Below are 22,974 nucleotides of genomic sequence, written 5' to 3'. Positions count from 1 at the left end.
GATGTCTAGCTTCCGGGTGGTAAGAGAATCAAGTTCTGTTGTTTTAACCCGCCCAGCGTGCGGGACAGGAGAATATCAGTATGTCCTTCGCTCAGACATACTTCTCCTCTAGTGCGTAGTGATTGAATTTCACCTCCAGAGTCACCGTCATGCCAGCCAGTCCATCACCCCATTCTTGGCCTGCTGGTTCTGCAGCCTGAGGAACACAAAGTAGCCAGCAGGCAGTTTCAACCTCCAGTTTAATGGAGCCATTAGGTCTCCTAGCACCGTGGTCGGCAAACTGCGGCTCGCGAGCCACATGAGGCTCTTTGGCCCCTTGAGTGTGGCTCTTCCACAAAATACCACGGCCTGGGCGAGTCTATTTTGAAGAAGTGGCGTTAGAAGAAGTTTAAATTTAAAAAATTTGGCTCTCCAAAGAAATTTCAATCGTTGTCCTGTTGATATTTGGCTCTGTTGACTAATAAGTTTGCCGACCACTGGTCTAGCAGAAGCATTTTTTTCCCCTTGGGAACTAAGACTTCTAGACAGTACCCCAAAGATTTGGTTTTTTTTCTGTCGTTAGCTAGCTTAAATCTGTCTTTCCTTGTTTGGGAGGGAGGGGAAAATACCACTGATTGGAAGTGGCACAAGGGGCAATGTCATGATCAGTGATAGAACGGCAGCAAAAATAATAATTATTATAATGACAACACTCTGCATTGAAATGGCACTTGCTTTCCCAAGGTCTTCTAACAGTTTTCTGAATATCTCTTTGGAATTCAAAAGCATTTACTAAAGAAGACGGAGCAAAATTTAATTACATTTCATTTCTACTGTGCCATCCAATTCAATTCATACAAAGTAGACTTATTGGAAATTGAATTACTGACCTACAGATGAACATTTTTGTGGCGTTTTTCCTTCACCATTTATCCCCTCTTCCACCTCCCTCCCCCGCCCCCTCAGTCACTACATCATTGTCCATGTCCATGAGTTCTCTCTCTTTTTTTTCCCCTTTTTTGCCCAATGTTATGGTGTATCTTTGACAAAGAAAATACCATTTTTTTTCCCCTCAGCCGCTCAGCAATAGCGTGAGAAAAAAACGTAATGATTTTTTTTAAAAGCTGTTCTTGTCTAATGTGAGGTTTAGACGCACCGCACCGCCTCAGTGCTGAGCCGAGCCGTCCTTCCCAGCGGCCGTGCCATCCCGGCTGTGAACGCCAGGATGCTTCCCTGGGGCTGCTGTGCTTCTCAGCGGTACCCAGCACCCTGTGCTGTCCTTGGTTTGTCCTGCGCCACCCTGATCTCTGCCCCCCTCATCAGATGGCCTTCATCCCTTGGGGTGTGGTCCAATTTTTTCCCTTTCTTTAAGGACACTGGTCACTGGATAAGGGCTCATCCTACTCCAATATGAACTCCTTTAAAGTGGATCTGACAGCCCGTGTGGGGCTAAATGGTCAGGGTATCAATTTAGCGTTCGTTAAGCATCCCCCAACTCCTGCAGGTTGAAGCCAAATCCCCCTTTTCCGGCATCTGATCTGCCAGCGGAGGGCACAGCGCATCCTCCGCCCGGCACCGAGGGGGCCTGGGCTGCTGCTCCTGCATGTACCACGGCCCGCATCGCCGCAGGTCCCTGAGCGAGGACGGCTGATGAGCAGCTCAAGTTCCCCGCAGGGACACGGCCCCAGAATAGTCCCCGCGTTGCTGCTAATTGCCATGATGAGCAGACGGTCTCATTCATCCTCCCCCATCAGCGTGCACGCTGGCGGCCCCAGAATGGCCCCGAGCTCCGCCAGCTCACAGCCAGCTTTGGGCGGCTGGATTTGTACGTATTTGGCCATCTCTTCCCCGGGGATGGGGGGGGGGGTGTTTTGGGGGTGAGGGGCAGTCTATGGGTTCTGGAATCTCGGGTTAAGGTGGAAACAGGATGTGGCAGAGTAAAGAAGTGTTTGAGAAGCGTCACGTCCTAATTAAGGTGGCGGTGATGCCATGGGGAGGGGACACTCTGGCAGAGAGACGACGCATTGGGTCTGGGCAACATGGGTTGCGAAAACCTATGACATAGCTGACATATGCCCCTCAGCCGTCCCCAGGATGTTCCTGTGCCCTTTTCCCTCTCTGTGCGAATGTTTTACTGTGTCCAATTCTCCTTGCTCTGCCCTTTCTTTCTCTACAAAGTGTCGGATCTGATATCAGTCATGTACACCTTAGTATAAAAGCATCACTCATAGGTTTTCACATGTGTAAAGCTTTCCAATAGACAAAGGTTATTTTCCTTTACAATCCATCCTATGAGACCCTCACAGCAATCTTGTGGGGTTAGCAATGGCCGGCGTTATTCTCCAGAGGAAACGGAGGCTCAGCAAGTAACAGTTTGTGGGCCCCCCAGGATCACACGGTTAGCGAATGACAGATCTGGGACAAAAAACAAACCAAAACAAACAAAACACCTGGATCTTTCCTCTGATAGTTCTGGGAAATACTGTTTCCTTGTTAGACAAGTGGAAACATCTTAATTATGGGGGGCTGATGCCGTGGAGAAAGAAGACTCTGGAATCGGACAAATCGGGATTTCTATCTCTGTGACGTTAGGCATGTCTCGAGGGTTAAATCAGATCATGCACTTAAAAAACCCCTGGTCAGCAGAGTCCAAGCAGGAAGGAAAAAAACAACCCCCATTTCACAATGCTAAGCTGATTTGTGCTTTCCCCTGGGGAGAAGGAGATGGTCCTTCTGAGCACGGGGTTCATAAAGTAATACCTGGGTCAGACTTCCTGCCTTCTTCTCTCCCCCCTCCCTCCCTCCCTCCTTCCACTCCTGCTTCCTCCTTTCCCTCCCAGCCATTCAGGAAGCCTGTCCTATGTGCTGGTCATTTAGAAGTCATGTTGCCCTCAAGTTCCAGACCAATAAATCTAATCAACTGCCTTTTATACCCAATACCTTAACAGTACAGAGGCAAAGGAGGAGAAGCTAAATAGAAGAGAGGAGGATTATAAGTAAGACTTGTTTTGACCAACTATTAGGCTCCAGGCACTGTTTGATGTTTATATAAAATATATAATATTAAAATCCTATATAATAAAAGCCTAATATGCTAAGTGTCTGGTCATCCAGTCGTCCACTCAATCAATCAAAGCATAATATGCTAATGATATGCTAAGGCTGCTCAACCGCTCGCTATGATGTGCACTGACCACCAGGGGGAAGATGCTCAATGCAGGAGCTGCCCCCAGCCTGCAGGCCCCAGGCCAGCCAAGGCGGATGCCAGCAGGGCCCCCCCCCCCCCCTGATCGCCCTGCTGGCCGCCCCACAGATCGGCCCTGATCACCGGCCAGGCTTAGGGACCCTACCTGTGCACAAATTTCATGCACTGGGCCTCTAGTATATTAATAGTATATCACCTATTAATATTATATATATATGATATATAGCTGTAGGTGTAAACTTTTATTAATTTTCACAGAACACCCATGAAGAATTTCTTCCACTACAGAGGAAAAGTTCAGAAATAATTTTACTAAAAGATGACAGGTTATTTTCTCAACTTACTATCAAGGAGGACTTTAGAATGAACATGTTAACGATATTTACATATACTAGTAAGAGAAAGCAAATGATCCAGAGAATAATAATAGGAAATTATGAAGGAGAACAGACAACATTTGAGAAGGAACAAAATAGAAATTCTCAAAGATGGTAACAAGTCATTAAATATAATACAATGCACTGGTTAAACAGTAGGCTAGATTTACCAGGAGAGATATTAATGGGTTGGAAGAGTAGATCTATTTGGAGTCAATCACTTAAAATGTATTACATGAAGATAAATAAGTACAAAACTTGGAGGAGAAATTGAAAAGATATCAAGAACAGGAGAGGTTCCAACAAATGTCTAATAGAAATTCCAGAAAAAGAGACTAAAGACAATGGGGACAGGTAATATTCAAAAAGATGGTAGGAGAGAGTCCAGGAATTGAGAGGAGACATTGGATGCAGATTGAAAACAATGAGTACCAAAAAGGATTCATTTTTTAAAATATACTTTACTGATTTCAGAGAAGAAGGGAGAAGGGGAGAGAGAGAGAAACATCAATGATGAGAGAGAATCATCCATCAGCTGCCTCCTGCACGCTCCACACGGGATGGAACCCACATCCCGGGCATGTGCCTTGACTGGGAATTGAACCATGACCTCTTGGTTCATAGGTTGATGCTCAACCACTGAGCCATGCTGACTGGGCAAGAAGGATAAATTTAAAAAATTTTAATACTTAGATACACCATAGAGAAACTACAGAATATCAAGGAAAATTAGAACCCTTAGAAGCTTCCAGAGAAGGTCTGGCTTTTAGAAGGACTAGTGATTGGCCAATTCCTAGACTGGAAATTATTAGTAAATCTGGACAAAGCATAAGCAAGTGTTTGAAAACACCAGAGAACTGAGGTCATGCTGAATCATGGAAACAAACTCCGGGAGAAGAAGGAAATCCAGAGAAGGGAGCTTCACCTCGGGGATGCCTCAACCCGAACCCATCTTCCAGGTCTGGAAGAGGCAGCCCAGAGGCTGGAAAGTTGAGCAAAGCTTTGGGCAGGCTGAGGAGACCAAGGGAAACACTGGAGTTCAGAAACCCTGGAGGAGGGAAGGACACTGGTAATCCTCCCATGTTTTGGATGGAAACAAAGGAGATTGAGGAAGGGAAGGGCCCTGGCTGGTGTTGCTCAGTGGATAGAGCACCGGCCTGCAGACTGAGGGTCCCAGATTCGATTCTAGTCAAGGGCACTTGCCCGGGTTGCGGGCTTGATCCCCAGTGTGGGGCGTGCATGAGGCAGCTGATCAATGGTTCTCTGTCATTGCTGATGTTTCTATCTCTCCCTCTCCCTTCCTCTCTGAAATCAATAAAAATATATTGAAAAACAAAAAGGAAAGGGAAGGGACAGACGATCCATTATCCTTCCTTCTGGCCAATAACTATCTGAAGGACTATAATTGATTGGCAGTTGCCTATTACTTGATCACCAATGGGTTCTTCCAGCTTAATGAGGAAAAAGAATGTGCAGTAGAAAATGTGAGTCCTGGTCACACATGAATGGGCATGAAGTAATTACAGGATAACCTACCAGGCTGCTCTGGTCCGAAGGGCGTGTGTAACAGCTATAAGGCATTGCCAGGCACTCATGGTTCTGCATAATGCGAGGATTTCACGAATCTGAGAATTTCTCTTCTCATTATAGGGGGCATAATAAAATATAGCTACTTAGACATTAGAGTTTCAAAAGGTGATTAAGGCAACCAGCTAGAAATAATAGCATATTCCCAGTGAAGAGAGAGAGAGAGAGCTACAGTGTTATTCAAATGGGAGAGAAAAGGCATTCTCAGATAAGAAAGAGTTGGCAGCCCTGGTTAGTGTGGCTCAGTTGGTTGAGTTTTGTCCTGTACACTGAAAGGTTGCTGGTTCGATTCCCGGTCAGGGTGCGAACTGGCTGGAGGCAGCCAATCGATGTTTAACACTCACATTGATGTCTGTCTGTCTGTCTCTCTCTCTCCCTATTCCTTCTTCTCGCTCTAAAAACCAATTAAAAATCTGAAGAAAAAAGAAAAACAGATCCAGAGACAGAGAAGCATCAATCAGACCTTCAAACTTCAGAGGGAAGGCAGGGGAGGGTGGGGGTAAGGGGGAGAGATCAACCAAAGGACTTGTATGCATGCATATCAGCCTAATCAATGGACACAGACACCAGGGGGGGGGTGTAAGGGCATAAGTGGGGGCGGGGGAGAAGCAATGGGGGGATAAGAACACATATGTAATACCTTAATCAATAAAGAAAAAACAAAAAGAGCTTGGAACCCATGGTTTACCAAATTTGTTGACAGAGAGAATCATTGATTGCTGCCTCCTGCACACCCCACACTGGGGATCAAGCCTCAACCCAAGCATGTGCCTTGACTGGGGAATCGAACTGTGACCTCCTGGTTTCTAGGTTGATGCTCAACCACTAAGCTAGTGGTCGGCAAACTCATTAGTCAACAGAGCCAAATATCAACAGTACAATGATTAAAATTTCTTTTGAGAGCCAAATTTTTTAAACTTAAACTTCTTCTAATGCCACTTCTTCAAAATAGACTCGCCCAGGCTGTGGTATTTTGTGGAAGAGCCATACTCAAGGGGCCAAAGAGCCGCATGTGGCTCGCGAGCCATAGTTTGCTCACCACGGCACTAAGCCATCCCAACTGGGCCTCATATTTTATTTTTTAAATTTGTTTGAGAGAGGTAGGTAGATAGAGAGATTGATTTATTGTTCCACTTTATGTAGGGATGGAACCCGCAACCCTGGCATATGGGGATGACACTCTAGCCAGCAGAGCTACCTGGTCAGGGCAGTGAACTCATATCTTAAAGCACAGTGGTCTATTACTGGGTTGCTTGGTTTGGCCAGCTCTCTGCCTTGCAACAAGCACACTTTTTGGGGGGCTGCCTCTCCCCCCAAATCACATGATGACAGCGCTGTGAGCCAGCAGCTGTCTGGAAATTGTAACTGTACTTTGGGTCGCTGGTCACTGGATGGGGAATGGGGAATTGAGCAAGCTGGGCTATTTGGGGTCACATCTCCAAGAACTTAGAATGAGGCAAGAGATGAGAAGCCAGTTTCCCTCTGGGCAGCCGGACGTGCACTCTGTCAGCGTGGGAGAGGATGGTGTCTCTGACACGTGGGAGGGGAAAAACGAAAACAGATCTTCGGGGAGAACAGAGCCGAGAGGGGTAGAGCTGACGGCCTGGATGTCTTACAACTTGCTGACTCTCGTTTCTTTCCTCGGGGCAGCCTTTTTTCTTGGCTTCTCTGAGCTGTTATGGAACCCGTACAGGACTATTTTTCTCTCGTGTCGCTTCAACTTGGCCCAGGTGGTTCGTGTTATTTGCACCTTCAAATGCTCTCACTTGGAAACTGGCTCAGAAATGTTCGTAATCCCAAGAAACCTGAACCTCTGACGTCTGAGGAGTAGATTCTCTGTCCTATGTCCGAATGTCCACTCGCTTCCCTACCAGGTTGTGCCCGTCGTTGTCTCTGTTCGAGGCTCCATGGACGGGGTCATCATCATTCACAGTGAAGTCCTCATTTTCGAGCATAGAGGTTGAAGGCGAATTAAGTACACTGTACTCCTTATTACTCATGAGTAACTGTGCACCGTGAGAATGTGTATATTCCAAGTCCTTGTGCATCCCCAGCGAGCAGGGGCGACATGTCATTGGACATGTATTATGAAGCTCTCAGCGAGTCCTCAATCTTTAGAGGACACAAGAGACTCCATCACGTCCTTCTCCTCACCCCAGGTCTCTCTGACAGCAATCTAGTGAAGTGGTTAGCAAGTCCCTCAAGTGGAGAGAAGGAGGCCTAGAGAGGTATGTGCTGGAAACCTATTAAGAGTAGAATGTCCAGCCCTGACCGGTTTGGCTCAGTGGATAGAGCATCGGCCTGCGAACTGAAAGGTCCCAGGTTCGATTCCGGTCAAGGGCATGTACCTTGGTTGCGGGCACATCCCCAGTAGGTGGTGTGCAGGAGGCAGCTGAATCGGTGTCTCTCTCATCGATGTTTCTAACTCTCTATCCCTCTCCCTTCCTCTCTGTAAAAAAAAAAAATCAATAAAATATATTTTTTTTTTTAAAAAGAGAGAATGTCCAAGTAGTGACCCATTGTCTTGAGAAGCCTGTGCTAATCCGCAGTTTTAATTAGAAATGTAATATATGCTCATTAAACATGATTTTGAAAATAGAAAAAAAGACCTTTTCTTTCCAGTAGAAATATTTTTGTTTCTTTCCCAACACATGTTTTCTGGGTATTTTTTAAAATATAGTTGTCCTCATTCTGTAGGTACAGTTTTGTACTTACTCTTGTTGCACAGCATGATGTAAAAGTATATCTCGACTTATTCGTTTTACTGAGAGACAGCCATGTGTCAAGTGTGTTTTTTAACTGCATCTCCCTTAATGTCCCATCCTTTCTAGGAAGCAAGTATTGATCCCACGTCTGGGAAATCAAGGCTCAGAGAAGATCAGTTTCTTGCTCCAGGTCTCACAGCTGGTCATTAGCAGAGCTGCGATTCATGTTTGTATGTCTCCCTCTAAGGTTCCTGCTTATGCTAGTCTATCTCCTTTGTGATATAATAATTCACCTTTAAAGAGAAAAATATCCATCAATAACTAGGACATAACCAACTCCTGAGCCATAAAAAGTATTTTATTCAAGAACAATGCCAAGCAAATTAATGATTGTTGCTCTTTGATGACAAGATGAATGCCCGGGGAGGCAGTGGCTGTAATAAATCCTTATATGAAAATGGTGCTCTCTTTCCTTTGACATGTAATGCAATTATTTCAATTGATCTAGATTGACTCTTTAGATTCTCCAGGAAGCTCTTATGATTGACAGGGTGCAAGTCCAATTGCCTTGAGGGTCTTCTGCAAGAGGCTGACTCCAGCCCATGCGAGCTGTTCTCTAAGGCAGGTCTGGGTCTCTTTAGTGCTGTGGTGTGGGGAGAGGATTCCTGAGCCAGGAGAGGGGACCCTGCATAGTCTCTGCTCTGGTCCAGCCTGTACCCTCCTCACCCGCCCCCTCCTGAGGACTGGCATCTCCACCTTCCTCTTCTGTCTACTCCCACCGGGCTGGGTTCAAGCTTCTCTCCATAACGCCTTGCTCAAAAATAATCCGCCCCAAATATTCAACGCTGAGCTTCTCTTCTCCAAAATTCCCAAGCGTGCATTGCTGGAGTCATTCCGGTTGGCACTTAGTCATTTGCTGTCTTCTACTATTGTCCTTGACGTCATCAATATCGACTCTACGATAAGACTTCAAGGGCCTTAAGGGCGAGCAGCCTTCAAGACCACCCTGAGCTGGAAGAAGGGTGTTCATGAACACTAGTCCAATAACACAAGTTACTGACTTGAATTCCTGCCTATTCAGAAATAAATCAGGAGCTGGTCTGGGAGAGGCTCTGGCAGTTTGAGAAAATCTACGCCTCCTCTATGAGCTACAATATGGTGCCAGGTTGGAGCCAATGCACCCTGGGTAATACTCTCTTAGCCCTTCCCGGACCTTCGTTAGCATCCAAGTAGGCACTGAGTTTCAAGCCAGGCAAGTTCCATCCTGAGCTGCAGCGTGGCCTATTCCTTTCAAAGGACCCACAGCTCAGCGCCCAGCAGCTATCTGCTCCTCAACCTCCAGGGTAAGAGTGGCCAGAACATTTCGGGAGCTCCCGTGGTAAAAGGATATGTCCTCTGGGAGAAACAGAGCAGCCCAATCTCCATCACGCTGTGGTGAGGGAGGAGATGGGAGCGGATGGGGCCGCTGCCTGGAACGGGCACGTTACCCACCTGTGACTGGGTGAGAGCAAGCGAACCTGGGGCACGCCTGGCATAGGCTGTTGTGTGGCAGGGGATCTGGAAGCAACCCTATCTCCTCTGTTCTCAGCACTGGAATCAGGGCAACCCTGGGCACAGTGCAGGCAGTCTCCAATTCCGGGGAGCAGCTGGCAGGGGCTTGGGGTCACACGTGCTATTTCAGAGAAAACTGTGCAAATCATAGCATGCCATTTGGGGGCACTGGCGTTGCAATGTCTTGGGAGGCTATGAGTGAAAATCATACTGTGGGCTCATAGACTTAGCTTGTTTCGAGTCCAACCTGTGTCGCAAAATGGTTGCGTGACCTTGGTCCACGCCGGCTCCTTGTCTGAGCAGCAGTCCTGCCCATCTCGGTGTGAACCGGGACGCGGGAGCCAGGTCCTCTGAACCAGAGTGTGCGCTGGGCTCATGATTTGGCTTCTCAATGAGCCAGATGCATAGTAGCTGCTCAACTAAACGTGGGTATTTGCTTTGCTGATGGGTTTGTGTGGCTTTAAAACTGATGACTGGAATCGTACAAGTAGCAGGCGCTCCTCTCCTCAAGAATAAGTCTGAAAAGCACTTGCCCAGGGAGACAGCGTCCCGTGTCCCGCAGCGAATAACGAGTCGGTGTGGCTGGAGAGAGAACGGGACTTGAGCGTCCTGGGTTCGTGGGGACCCGCCCCGCTGGAGGCGCAACCGATGGGCCTCTGGGGTAGACCAGGGTGGAGGCTGCTGAGAGTCCTCCTCCCTCCCGTTCAGGCTGTTTTTTTTTTTTTTTTTAATATATTTTATTGATTTTTTACAGAGAGGAAGAGGGATAGAGAGCTAGAAACATCGATGAGAGAGAAACATCGATCAGCTGCCTCTTGCACACCCCCCACTGGGGATGTGCCCGCAACCAAGGTACATGCCCTTGACCGGAATCAAAGCTGGGACCCTTGAGTCCGCAGGCCGACGCTCTATCCACTGAGCCAAACCGGTTTCGGCAGGCTGCAGGTTTGGAATCCATGTCCCAACCCGCTCCCATCACAGAAACAGGCTGGACAGAACCAAGTGGAATGAGAGAAGCAAATCCATCCCCCAGCCACCAAAGAGGTCATCCAAAATGCAAGAACAATTAAAATAAAACCTCGTGGCAGAGCTGAGAGAAGAAGGGCTGCAATTCAAAAGGGGACTGAAATTACTTTATATATATGTATCTTTATTGATTTCAGAGAAGAAGAGAGAGAAAGAGAGAGATAGAAAAATCAGTGATTAAAGAGAATCACTGATCGGCTGTCTCCTGCACGCCCCTTACTGGGGATCGAGCCCGCAACCCAGGCATGTGCCCTGACCGGGAATTGAACCCAGGACCCCTCAGTCCACAGGCCAATGCTCTACCCATGGAGCCAAACCAGCTAGGGCTGAAAGTACTTTGAATAGATCTTGGTAACGCTGCTGAGAGGCCTCAAGCTCTCAGCCTTCCCTATTACTTATTGACTAGAGGTCCAGTGCACGAATTTGTGCACTAGTGGGGGTCTCTCTGCCAGGCCTGCGCAATCGGGCCGAAACCGGCTCTCCAACATCCCAAGGGGTCCCGGATTGCGAGAAAGCACAGGCCAGGCTGAGGTACCCCACTGGTGCACGATTGAGCTGGGGAGGGACTCGGGAGGTTGGCCAGCTGGGGAGGGACTGCGGGAGGGCTCCAGGGCATGTCTGGCCCGTCTCACTCAGTCCCGATTGGCTGGACCCCAGCAGCAAGCTAACCTACTGGTCAGAGCATCTTCCCCCTGGTGGCCAGTGCACATCATAGTAACTGGTTGACCAGTAGACTGTCTGCTCCCTGGTGGTCAGTGCACATCATAGTGAGCAGTTGAAAGACCTTAGCATATCATTAGCATATTACCCTTTGATTGGTTGAACAGCCTACCAGTCGACCGGACACTTAGCATATTAGGCTTTTATTATATAAGATTGGGCCGGCGTCCTCGCGGAATCGTGAGAGCTTTACGGAATTACACAAGCTGCGGGCTGCTGAGTGCGGCCAGGGAAAGGGAAGCCTGGGTCTGCAGCTGTGTCTCCCTCAGCTCTGTGCGAGCTGCTGTGGCTCGTGCCTCAATGTCCTTCTCTGGGGAACGAGTGGATGCACGCAGGCCTTTGTCAGCTCGCTCTTCCTCGGGGTTATGGGCTAGGCCCGTGGTCGGCAAACTCATTAGTCAACAGAGCCAAACATCAACAGTACAACGATTGAAATTTCTTTTGAGAGTCACATTTTTAAAACTTAAACTATATAGGTAGGAACATTGTTATTAACTGAATTAGGGTCCTCCTAAGCTGGCCTTTGCTAACAACTCAAGGGGCCAAAGAGCCGCATGTGGCTCGCGAGCCGCAGTTTGCCAACCACTGGGCTAGGCAGCCACCGTGCGATAAGCTTATGCATCTCTCCGATTTAATTCTGAGTTCCTCCAAGCAAGGCCTACCCCAATGTTTCTGATTTGTTGTTCCCGAGTCAATGAACCCAGAGAAAGAGACCCCTAAGTGTTCTGCCCCTCGACTGCAAGCCAGTCTGCGACTGCAGGGGCCACTTGGATGTCCCCCGATGTCCCGAGCGCAGGAGCTGCAGAATGTCAGAACGTGGGCTCCTTTCTGGCTGCGTTGCTGGCTTGTTATCAAGTCAGGGAGAAGTTCCTTGTTTATTTTTTTCGCATCTGTAAAATGAGGGGCTTGGACGAGGTGCCTTTAATGTTCCTGCCAGCTCTGACAGCTATATTATAGTAATGCAATGTGTGACATTGCTTCTCTTTCAAGAAGAAGAAAAAAAATTGGCTTAGAAGACACTGAAGAAAAATTGTGTCTTTCTTTCACTCCATTAAGGACAACCCTTGTTGCCAAATTGGTGGCACGGCAGATTGGGGTTACGGGATTCAGTGTCTCGCCTTGGGCGGCACACGCTGGGAATCAATCCTGGCTCAGCGAGATCAGGCATTCTCTTAAAGGACCGCGGATTATCGCGAGAATAATGCAAATGCAGAAGAGATGGCAGTGTTTATTTTGCCTACATTTGCTGTTCAATAAGTATGATTTCAGTTGGAAGTGAAAGCAGGAATATGTGTTAGGTAGTAGCCATTGTCTGCCTGTCTGCTCACCTGTCTGTCTGTGTTTCGTCTGTTTCTTTTCATTTATTTGGTGGTAATTCGCTTTTGCCAATAGTAAGAAAACCTAAAATAAGAACCCAAAATTCAAGAGGAAGGCACACTTCCAAGCTCTTTCTATGGAGCCAGCATTACCCTAATCCCAAAACCAGATAAAGACACTACAAAGAAAGAGAATTGCAGGCCAATATCCCAGATGAACATAGATGCTAAAATCCTCAACAAAATTCTAGCAAATCGGATCCAGAGTTACATTAGAAAGATTAACACCATGACTTGCATCCCTGGAATAAAGCTGCCAAGAGGCCTGTCTCTCAGCCTTTCTTTCCCTGGGATTTATCCCAGGGGTGCAAGGCTGGTACAATATTTGCAAATCAACAAACGTGATACATCACATAAACAAACTGAGAGACAAAAATCACATAATCATATCAATTGATGCAGAAAAGGTATTTAACAAAATCCAACACCCTTTCCTGATAATAACTTTCAGCAAAGTGGGAATAGAGGCACTTAATAAAAGCCCTATATGATAAACCTACAGCAACCTACACCTCAACTTAATAAAAGCCCTATATGATAAACCTACAGCAACATTATACTCAATGGGCAAAAACTAAAATCATTTCCCCTAAGACAGTGATGGCGAACCTCTGACACGCGTGTCAGTGCCATTTCTGATGACACGCGGCCGCTGAGGCGGCCGCATGCCAAGGATGAAACATTTATGTTATTTAAACTATAAATATCGCGAAATAATGTTTTTTCCTCAAAGTGACACACTACCCGAATTATGCTCAGTTTTTTGGCGAAGTTTGACACACCGAGCTCAAAAGGTTGCCCATCACTGCCCTAAGAACAGAAACAAGACAGGGATGCCCACTTTCACCACTTCAGTTAGACATAACACTGGAAGTGCTAGCCATAGTGATCAGACAAGAAGAAAAAAAAAGGCATCCAAATTGGAAAAGAAGTGAAATTGTCATTTTTGAAAGATGACATGATATTGTACATAGAAGACTCCATTAAAACTACTAGACTTAATAAATGAATTCGGCAATATAGCAAGATACAAAATTAACACCCAGAAATCTGTGGCTTTTTTTATATATCAATAATGAACTCACAGAAAGGGAAAATAAAAAAAAAATAAAAAAACTAATCCCATTTACCACTACAAAAAAAAAAATTAAGATACCTAGAAATAAACTTAACCAAGGAGGTAAAGGACCTGTAATCAGAAAATTACAGGATGCTGAAAAAAGAGATAGAGGAAGACATAAACAAATGGAAGAATATACCTTGTTCATGGATTGGTAGAATCAACAGCATTAAAATGTCCATGCTACCCAAAGCAATCTATAGATTCAATGCAACCCCCATTAAGATACCAACAGCATATTTTAAACACCTAGAACAAACTCTTCAAAAATTCATCTGGAATAATAATAATAATGATAAAAGACCCCAAATAGCTGCAGCAATCTTGAGAAAGAAGAACAAAGTTGGAGGGATCACAATACCAGATATCAAGCTATATTAAAAAGTCACTGTTCACAAAACTGCCTGGTACTGGCACAAGAACAGACATATAGACCAATGGAACAGAACAAAGAACCCAGAAATCAACCCAAACCATTATGCTCAATTAATATTTGACAAAGGAGGCAAGAGCATACAACGGAGTGAAGACAGTCTCTTCAATAAATGGTGTTGGGAAAATTGGTCAGATACATACAAAAAAATTAAACTAGACCACTAACTTACACCATACACAAAAATAAACTCAAAATGGTTAAAGGACTTAAATGTAAAGACGGAAAACCACAAAAATCTTAGAAAAAGCCATAGGCAGCAAAATATCAGGTATATGTCATAGCAATATCTTTTCCGATACAGCTCCTAGGACAATGGAAACTTAGGAGAAAATAAACAAATGGGCCTACATCAAAATAAAAAGCTTCTGCACAGCAAAAGAAACCATCAACAAAACAACAAGCAAGCCCACTGCATAAGAAAACATTTACTTGCCAATGTTATCTCTGATCAGGGTTTAATCTGCAAAATTTACAGGGAACTCATACAATTTAACATAAAGGAAGATAAACAACCCAATCAAAAAATAGGCAAAGGACCTAAATAGACACTTTTCAAAAGGGGACATACGGACGGCCAAGAGACATATGAAAACATGCTCAGCGTCACTGATAATCCGAGAGATGCAAATCAAACCGACAAGGAGGTACCATCTCACACCTGTCAGAATGACTATCATCAACAAATCAACAAACGACAAGTGCTGGCGAGGATGCGAAGAAAAAGGAACCCTCCTGCACTGCTGGTGGGAATGCAGACTGGTGCGGCCACTGTGGAGAACAGTATGGAGTTTCCTCAAAAAGTTAAAAATGGAACTCGCATTCCACCCAGTAATCTACTTCTAGGACTATATCCCAAGAAATCAGAAACACCAATCAGAAAGGACATATGCACCCCTATGTTTATAGCAGCACAACTGACCATAGCTAAGATTTGGAAACAGACTTAGTGGCCATCAGCTGAAGAGTGGATTAAAAAACTGTGGTATATCTACACAATGGAATACTATGCTGCTATAAAAAAGGAACTTTTACCATTAGCAACAGCATGGATGGAAGTGGAGAGCATTACGCTAAGCATAAAATGATCTCACTCATTTGTGGAATATGATGAACAGCAAAGACTGATGAACAAAATGGATCCAGAGACAGAAGCAGGGAACAAACTGTCAAACCTCAGAGGGAAGGCAGGGGAGGGTGGGGGGTGGGGGGGATATCAGAGATCAACCAAAGGACTTGTATGCATGCATACTGGCATCACCAATGGACTCGGACACTGGGGCGCTGGGGGCTTGTCCTGGAGGTTGGGAGTGGCCAGGGAGAGGCCAGGGGGTCAATGGGGGCCGGTGGGGGGATGGAGACATATGTAATACTTTAAACAATAAGAAATAAAAAGAAAATTACTAGACATAATAAATGAATTTGGCAATGTAGCAGGATACAAAATTAACACCCAGAAATCTATGGCTTTTTTATACACCAATAATGAACTCACAGAAAGAGAACCTAAAAAAAAAAAAAAAAAAAAATCCCATTTACTCCTGCAACAAAAAAATTAAGATACCTAGGAATAAACTTAACCAAGAAGGTAAAGGACCTGTAATCAGAAAATTACAGGATGCTGAAAAAAGAGATAGAGGAAGACATAAACAAATGGAAGAATATACCGTGTTCATGGTTTGGTAGAAATCAACAGCATTAAAATGTCCATGCCACCCAAAGCAATCTATAGATTCAATGCAATCACCATTAAGATACCAACAGCATATTTCAAAGTCCTAGAACAAACTCTCCAAAAATTCATCTGGAATAATAACAATAAAAGGCCTGAAATAGCTGCAGCAATCTTGAGAAAGAAGAACAAATTTGGAGGGATCACAATACCAGATATCAAGCTATATTACAAAGCAACTGTTCTCAAAACTGCCTGGTACTGGCACAAGAACAGACATAGACCAATGCAATAGAATAGAGAACCCAGAAATCGACCCAAGCCATATGCTCTATTAATATTTGACAAAGGAGGCAAGAGCATACAATGGAGTCATGACAATCTCTTCAATACATGGTAATGGAAAAATTGGTCAGATACATGCCAAAAAAAAAAATGAAACTAGACTACCAACTTACACCATTCACAAAAATAAACTCAAAATTAATAAAGGAGTTAAACGTAAGACAGAAAATCATAAAAATGGTAGAAGAATCCATAGGCAGCAAAATATCAGACACATGTCATAGCAATATCTTTACTGATATAGCTCCTAGGGCAGAACTTTGAAAATAAACAAATAGAACTGTATCAAAATAAAAAGCTTCTTCACAACACAAGAATTCATCAGCAAAACAAGAAAGCCCACTGCACGGTAGAATGTACTTGCCAATGTTATCTCCAAAATTTATAGGGAACTCATACAACTTAACAAAAGGAAAATAAACAATCCAATAAAAAAAAATCGGCAAATAGCCACTTTTCAAAAGGGGACATACGGAAGGCCATCAGACTCAGAAAAACATGCTCAAAGTCACTAATCATCCAAGAGATGCAAATCAAAACAACAATGCGGTACCATCTCACACCTGTCAGAATGGCTATCAGCAACAAATCAACAAACGACAAGTGCTGGCGAGGATGCAAAGAAAAAGGAACCCTCGTGCACTGCTGGTGGGAATGCAGACTGGTGCAGCCACTGTGGAAAACAGTATGGAGTTTCCTCAAAAAGGTAATAATGGAACTCCCATTCAACCCAGTAATCCACTTCTAGGACTATATCCCAAGAAATCAAACACCAATCAGAAAGGATATATGGACCCCTATGTTCATAGCAGCACAATTGACCATAGCTAAGATTTGGAAACAGCCTAAGTGCCCCTCAGCAGAGGAGTGGATTAAAAAACTGTGGTACATCTACACAAGGGAATACTATGCTGCTATAAAAAAGAAGGAACTCTTACCATTTTCAACAGCATGGATGGACCTGGAGAGCATTATGCTAAGCAAAATAAGCCAGTCGGAGAAAGAAATATCACATGATCTCACTCATTTGTGGAATATGATGAACAGCATAGACTGATGAACAAAATGGATCCAGAGAGAGAAGCAGCGAACTGACTGTCAAACCTCAGAGGGAAGGCAGGGGAGGGTGGAGGGGTGGAGCGGATATCAGAGATCAACCAAAGGACTTGTATGCATGCATATTAGCATAACCAATGGACATGGACAGTGGGGTGGTGGGGTCTTGTCCTAGAGCAGTGGTTCTCAACCTTCCTAATGCCGCGACCCTTTAATACAGTTCCTCATGTTGTGGTGACCCCCAACCATAAAATTATTTTCGTTGCTACTTCATAACTGTAATTTTGCTACTGTTAATGAATCGTAACGTAAATATCTGTGTTTTCTGATGGTCTTAGCCAACCCTGCTAGTGGTTCTCAACCTGTGGGTCGTGACCCACAAATTGAGAACCGCTGCTGTAGAGGTCTTAGGCAACCCTGCTAGCGGTTCTCAACCTGTGGGTGGACCGCTGCTGTAGAGCCTAAGACCATCGGAAAACACAGATATTTACATTATGATTCATTAACAGTAGCAAAATTACAGTTATGAAGTAGCAACGAAAATAATTTTATGGTTGGGGGTCACCACAACATGAGGGTCGCAGCATTAGGAAGGTTGAGAACCACTGTCCTAGAGGTTGGGAGTGGCCAGGGAGGGGTTAATGGGTTGGAGGTTGGGAAGAAAGACATATGTAATACTTTAAACAATAAGAAAAAAAACTACTAGACTTAATAAATGCATTTGGCAATGTAGCAGGATACAAAATTAACACCCAGGAATATATGGTTTTTTTATACACCAATAATGAACTCACAGAAAGAGAAACTAAAAAAAGCAATCCCATTTACCACTGCAACAAAAAAATATTAAGATACCTAGAAATAAACTTAACCAAGGAGGTAAAGGACCTGTAATCAGAAAATTACAGGACGCTGAAAAAAAGAGATAGAGGAAGACATAAACAAATGGAAGAATATACTATGTTCATGGATTGGTAGAATCAACATCATTAAAATGTCCATGCTACCCAAAGCAATCTATAGATTTAATGCAATCCCCATTAAGATACCAACAGCATATTTCAAAGACCTAGAACAAACTCTCCAAAAATTCATCTGGAATAATAATAATAATAATAATAATAATAACAAAGACCCCAAATAGCTGCAGCAATCTTGAGAAAGAAGAACAAAGTTGGAGGGATCACAATACCAGATATAAAGCTATATTACAAAGCAACTGTTCCCAAAACTGCCTGGTACTGGCACAAGAACAGATATATAGACTAATGGAATAGAATAGAGAACCGAGAAATCAACCCAAACCACTATGCTCAATTAATATTTGACAAAGGAGGCAAGAGCATACAATGGAGTCAAGACAGTCTCTTCAATAAATGGTGTTGGGAAAATTGGTCAGGTACATACAAAAAAATTAAACTAGACCACTAACTTATACCATACACAAAAATAAACTCAAAATGGTTAAAGGACTTAAATATAAAGACGGAAAACCACAAAAATCTTAGAAGAAGCCATAGGCAGCAAAATATCAGACACATGTCATAGCAATATCTTTTCTGATACAGCTCCTAGGACAATGGAAACTTAGGAGAAAATAAACAAATGGGCCTACATCAAAATAAAAAGCTTCTGCACAGCTAAAGAAACCAGCAACAAAACAACAAGAAAGCCCACTGCAGGGGAAAACATATTTATTTGCCAATGTTATCTCTGATCAGGGTTTAATCTGCAAAATTTACAGGGAACTCATACAATTCAACAAAAAGGAAGATAAACAACCCAATCAAAAAATAGGCAAAGGACCTAAATAGACACTTTTCAAAAGAGGACATTCAGAAAGCCAAGAGACATATGAAAACATGCTCAAAGTCACTGATAGTCCGAGAGATGCAAATCAAAACGACAATGAGGTACCTTCTCATACCTGTCAAAATGGCTATCAGCAACAAATCAACAAAGACAAACAAAAATGATGAACAAAATGATGAACAAAAATGGATCCAGAGACAGAAGCAGCGAAGGGACTGTCAAACCTCAGAGGGAAGGCAGGGGGGCGGTGCAGGGGGCGGGGTGGAGGGGATATCAGAGATCAACCAAAGGACTTATATGCATGCATATTAGCATAACCAATGGACACAGACAATAGGGGGGTGAGGGCATGTGCTGGATTTGGGGGGAGCGGCTTGGGAGAGGTCCATGGGGGGAAAAGGAGACTCATGTAATACTTTAAACAATAAAGAATTTAAATTTTAAAAAAAGTACCATCCCATCTAATGACGATACTGTTTCATTTTATACAGGTAAGTTATAGGATTATTTTACCCCAAAATTGAATTGAGTGAGCTGATGCCCAAAGACCCATTACTTGGAAGAAATGTTTTAACTACTCATGGTTGCATAGATTTGGGTGAATGGCAGGGAGCGGGGACAAGCAGAGGTCAAGGTGACATGGACTAGGGAGGTTTAGAGAGCCTACGTCACTTGTCCAAGGTCACATAACTCATAGCTAATAGACCCAGTCCTTGAACCGAGGTCGATCTTGTTCAAAAATGTGTGCTCTTAACGTCAATGCTCCACCGTACAGAGAGCAATTGGAAGAGAGCATCTTACTTTGTACCCTCTCTGGTCCCTCCTTGGGGGTTTCTGCTCTATGGTAGCAGACATCATGGGCATCTTGCTTTCTTCTGCGTCCCAGGCTCAGCACAGTGTCTTAACACAGTGTCTTAAGGAGTACTTGACAGGTAATTGTTGAAAAGCAAGTTGTGTGTTTGGAAAGTTTTTCTCCTTGTCTCTTGGTCTCTAACCCTACTACCAACAATTTAATAAAATTGAAAGTTGGGATTTAAAACAATCCTATTACCATCTTTCTTGTTAGGTCACCTAAGAAAAAATATAGGCACCAAACTTAGGGACCTGGGTGGTAGAGAACATTTTATGGACTTGACCCCCACGACAAGGGAGGTAAAGGCAAAAATAAATGAATGGGACTATATCAAACCGAAGAGCTTCTGCACAGCAAAAGAAAAGGACAACAAAACAAACAGAGAGCTAACCAGATGGGAGACGATATTTACAAACAGTAGCTCCGACAAAGGTCTAATTTCCAAAATATATTAAAAAAAAACTCATAAAACTCAACACCAAACAAACAATCCAATCAAAAAGTGGGCAGAGGACCTGAAAATACACCTCTCCCAAGAAGACATACGAACAACCAATAGATATATGGAAAGATGTCCAACCTCACTGGCAATCAGGGAAATGCAAATTAACACTACAATGAGCTACCACCTTACACCTGCTAGAGCGGCCATTATCAACAAGACAAGCAACAACAAGTGTTGGAGAGGTTGTGGGAAAAGGGAACCCTCAGTCCCTGTTGGTGGGAATGCAGACTGGTACAACCACTACAGAAAGCAGGCTGGCAATCTCTCACAAAATTAAAAATAAAGCTACCATATGACCCAACAACCCCACTCCTGGGTAGATACCCGAAAAACTCAAAATCATTTATATGAAAAGATATGTGCACTCCTATGTTCATTGCAGCATTATTCACGGTGGCCAAGAGTTGGAGACAGCCAAAGTGCGTATGATAGAGGACTGGGTAACGAAGATGTGGTGCATATACACAATGGAGCACCACACGGCCATACGAAGGATGCAATAGCATCATTTACAACAGCATGGATGGACCTTGAGAACATTATGCGAAGTGAAATAAGTCAGAGAAAGCTAAGAACTATATGCTTTCACTCATAGGTGGGATATAAAACTGAAACTTATGAACACAAACAGCAGAGTGGTGGTCGCCAGAGAGAAGTGGGTGGGAGAGAAAGGGGTCCTAATATGAGGGGGCAGAAGATTTGACTTTGGGTGGTGGCACCTGGTCCTATATACAGATTTTGTAAATTAGTAATCCACACGTGAAACCTATATATTCATGTTAACAAATGTCACCCCAATAAAATTTACAAAAAATTTATATCAGATCCTCTATTCCCAACTATAACTGTGTGGCTTTTTTTTTTTTTTTTTTTGCCAGATTTGATTAACATATCGACATAAGACCATCCAAACCTGTAGATAATTCTTACCAAGATTTGAGTCAGCTTCTCTTATGCCTTTGGAATTAAGGGAGAAAACCAGGAAGATTCCATGAGGGTGGGAGAAAGCAAGGAGGGATGGGATCGCAGGTGGTTAAGATCATGTGCTCTCTCAGGAGTGGTCACACTTGTGAAGGAGGGGTTTGAAAGAAGGCATTGCAAAGATGTCTTAAGCACAGAAACAACCGACAGGCCTTGCTGAAGGCAAAGATAAACCTTTTACTGAAGAAGCTGTATGCCTGGGGCGTGACTACCCGCCCCCCCCCCCGCCCCCCACACCGTAACCTGCTTGGTTAGGGATTTATGATCAGGTCCCCCTGTGAGGTCACTTTCTGCAGAACCCCCTTGTTGTCCGCAGAAATATAACATGCGTCCAGAAAAGTGAGAAAACCATGTTACAGTTTGACAATATTCAAGGCGTGAACACACCTGCATCTCTAGCACTCAGATCTAGAAGCGGAACACCTGCGAGCTCCCAAAGTCTCTGGTGCTCCTCAGGGTCACTAACCCCAGCAAGGATACCCACTCTCCACTCTCCAGGCTCCTCAGAGCAGTGGTCGGCAAACTCATTAGTCCACAGAGCCAAATATCAACAGTACAGCGATTGAAATTCCTTTTGAGAGCCAAATTTTTTAAACTTAAACTTCTTCTAATGCCACTTCTTCAAAATAGACTCGCCCAGGCCGTGGTATTTTGTGGAAGAGCCACACTCAAGGGGCCAAAGAGCCGCATGTGGCTCGAGAGCCGCAGTTTGCCGACCACTGCCTCAGAGCGCAGAGGAGTTCGACCTGGTCTTGGAACCGCGATCCAAAAGGAACAGAACGGTACGCACTCACGTGTCTGCCGTCTCCTGCTCGCTCGGCGTTGTGTTCGAGGCATTTACCCGAGCTCCGAGTGTGGCGTTTACAATCCTTCTCATTTTGGCTGCTTGGCAAGACCCGGCCTCCTGCTTTCTTATCCGTAGACCCTCATGCGCCGGGCTTTGAGCCAGGGAGATGTGTAGGCAGTTAGACAGACAGGAGCAGAGCAAGGACGGTGGGCCAGGCCCGAAGGTCACCAGGGCGGACACCCCCAGGTGCCTAGCAACTGGACAATCCATTGTAGGGTGGGACCTCCCCTCGCATATCACTGGTCATGTGGTTTGGACCTCCCTGACCTTTCCTCCTGAGAGATAACATCTAGGCCTCGGTTGTATTTCAGTGCCAGGACCAGAAAAGCAGCAAAACCCGCCACGTCTAACCTGACGGCTGACGGCAGGCCCAGCTGCATGGACTAATGAACCCGTGCCCTCGTGCCCGCCAACCAATCAGAGGAGACCACAACCCTGACAGGACACACCTGGAAAGCTGCTGAATGTTCTCAATCTATTGAGATCGTCCCCTGGGTCCTCCCCCAAAGTCTCCACCCTTAAACCCCGTAGGATGGGGGACCTAGTTCGCTCTCACTCGCTTTTCCTTCCCCCTCCCTTCACCCCATCCCAGGCACATTACCGTTAGCTCCGAGGGCCCTGCCTTCACCTCTATAACTTGTTTCCTAAGCCCATGTCTTCTAGGAATTACTTTTTTCTACCTCTGTAATTTACCCAATAAATGTTCTCTGACAGTTTGGGTCCCGGCTCTGAATTCTCTCCCAGCGAGAACCCAAGGACCCAGGTTGCTGAACCAGGTTTGGTCTGGCCCCACCGGTCAGACACCTGGTGCCGTTCCCGCCGCC

The 22,974-nt window shown here is 44.8% G+C and overlaps 1 long non-coding RNA gene across 1 annotated transcript in view; it reads left to right on the top strand.

Annotated features, from left to right (window-relative positions):
* Positions 1–7,421: 7,421 nt before the first annotated feature.
* Positions 7,422–22,974, top strand: part of LOC307094675 — a 532,375-nt gene continuing 516,822 nt past the window's right edge. Inside the window, exon 1 of the long non-coding RNA XR_013813115.1 lies at positions 7,422–7,481. This is a non-coding gene — a long non-coding RNA (uncharacterized lncRNA). The remainder of the gene's footprint in view (positions 7,482–22,974) is intronic.

The sequence above is a fragment of the Cnephaeus nilssonii genome (genome assembly GCF_951640355.1).
Source record: "Cnephaeus nilssonii genome assembly, chromosome: 23".
Classification (NCBI taxonomy): Eukaryota; Metazoa; Chordata; class Mammalia; order Chiroptera; family Vespertilionidae; genus Cnephaeus; species Cnephaeus nilssonii.
This window is presented reverse-complemented; position numbering and strand designations above follow the sequence as displayed.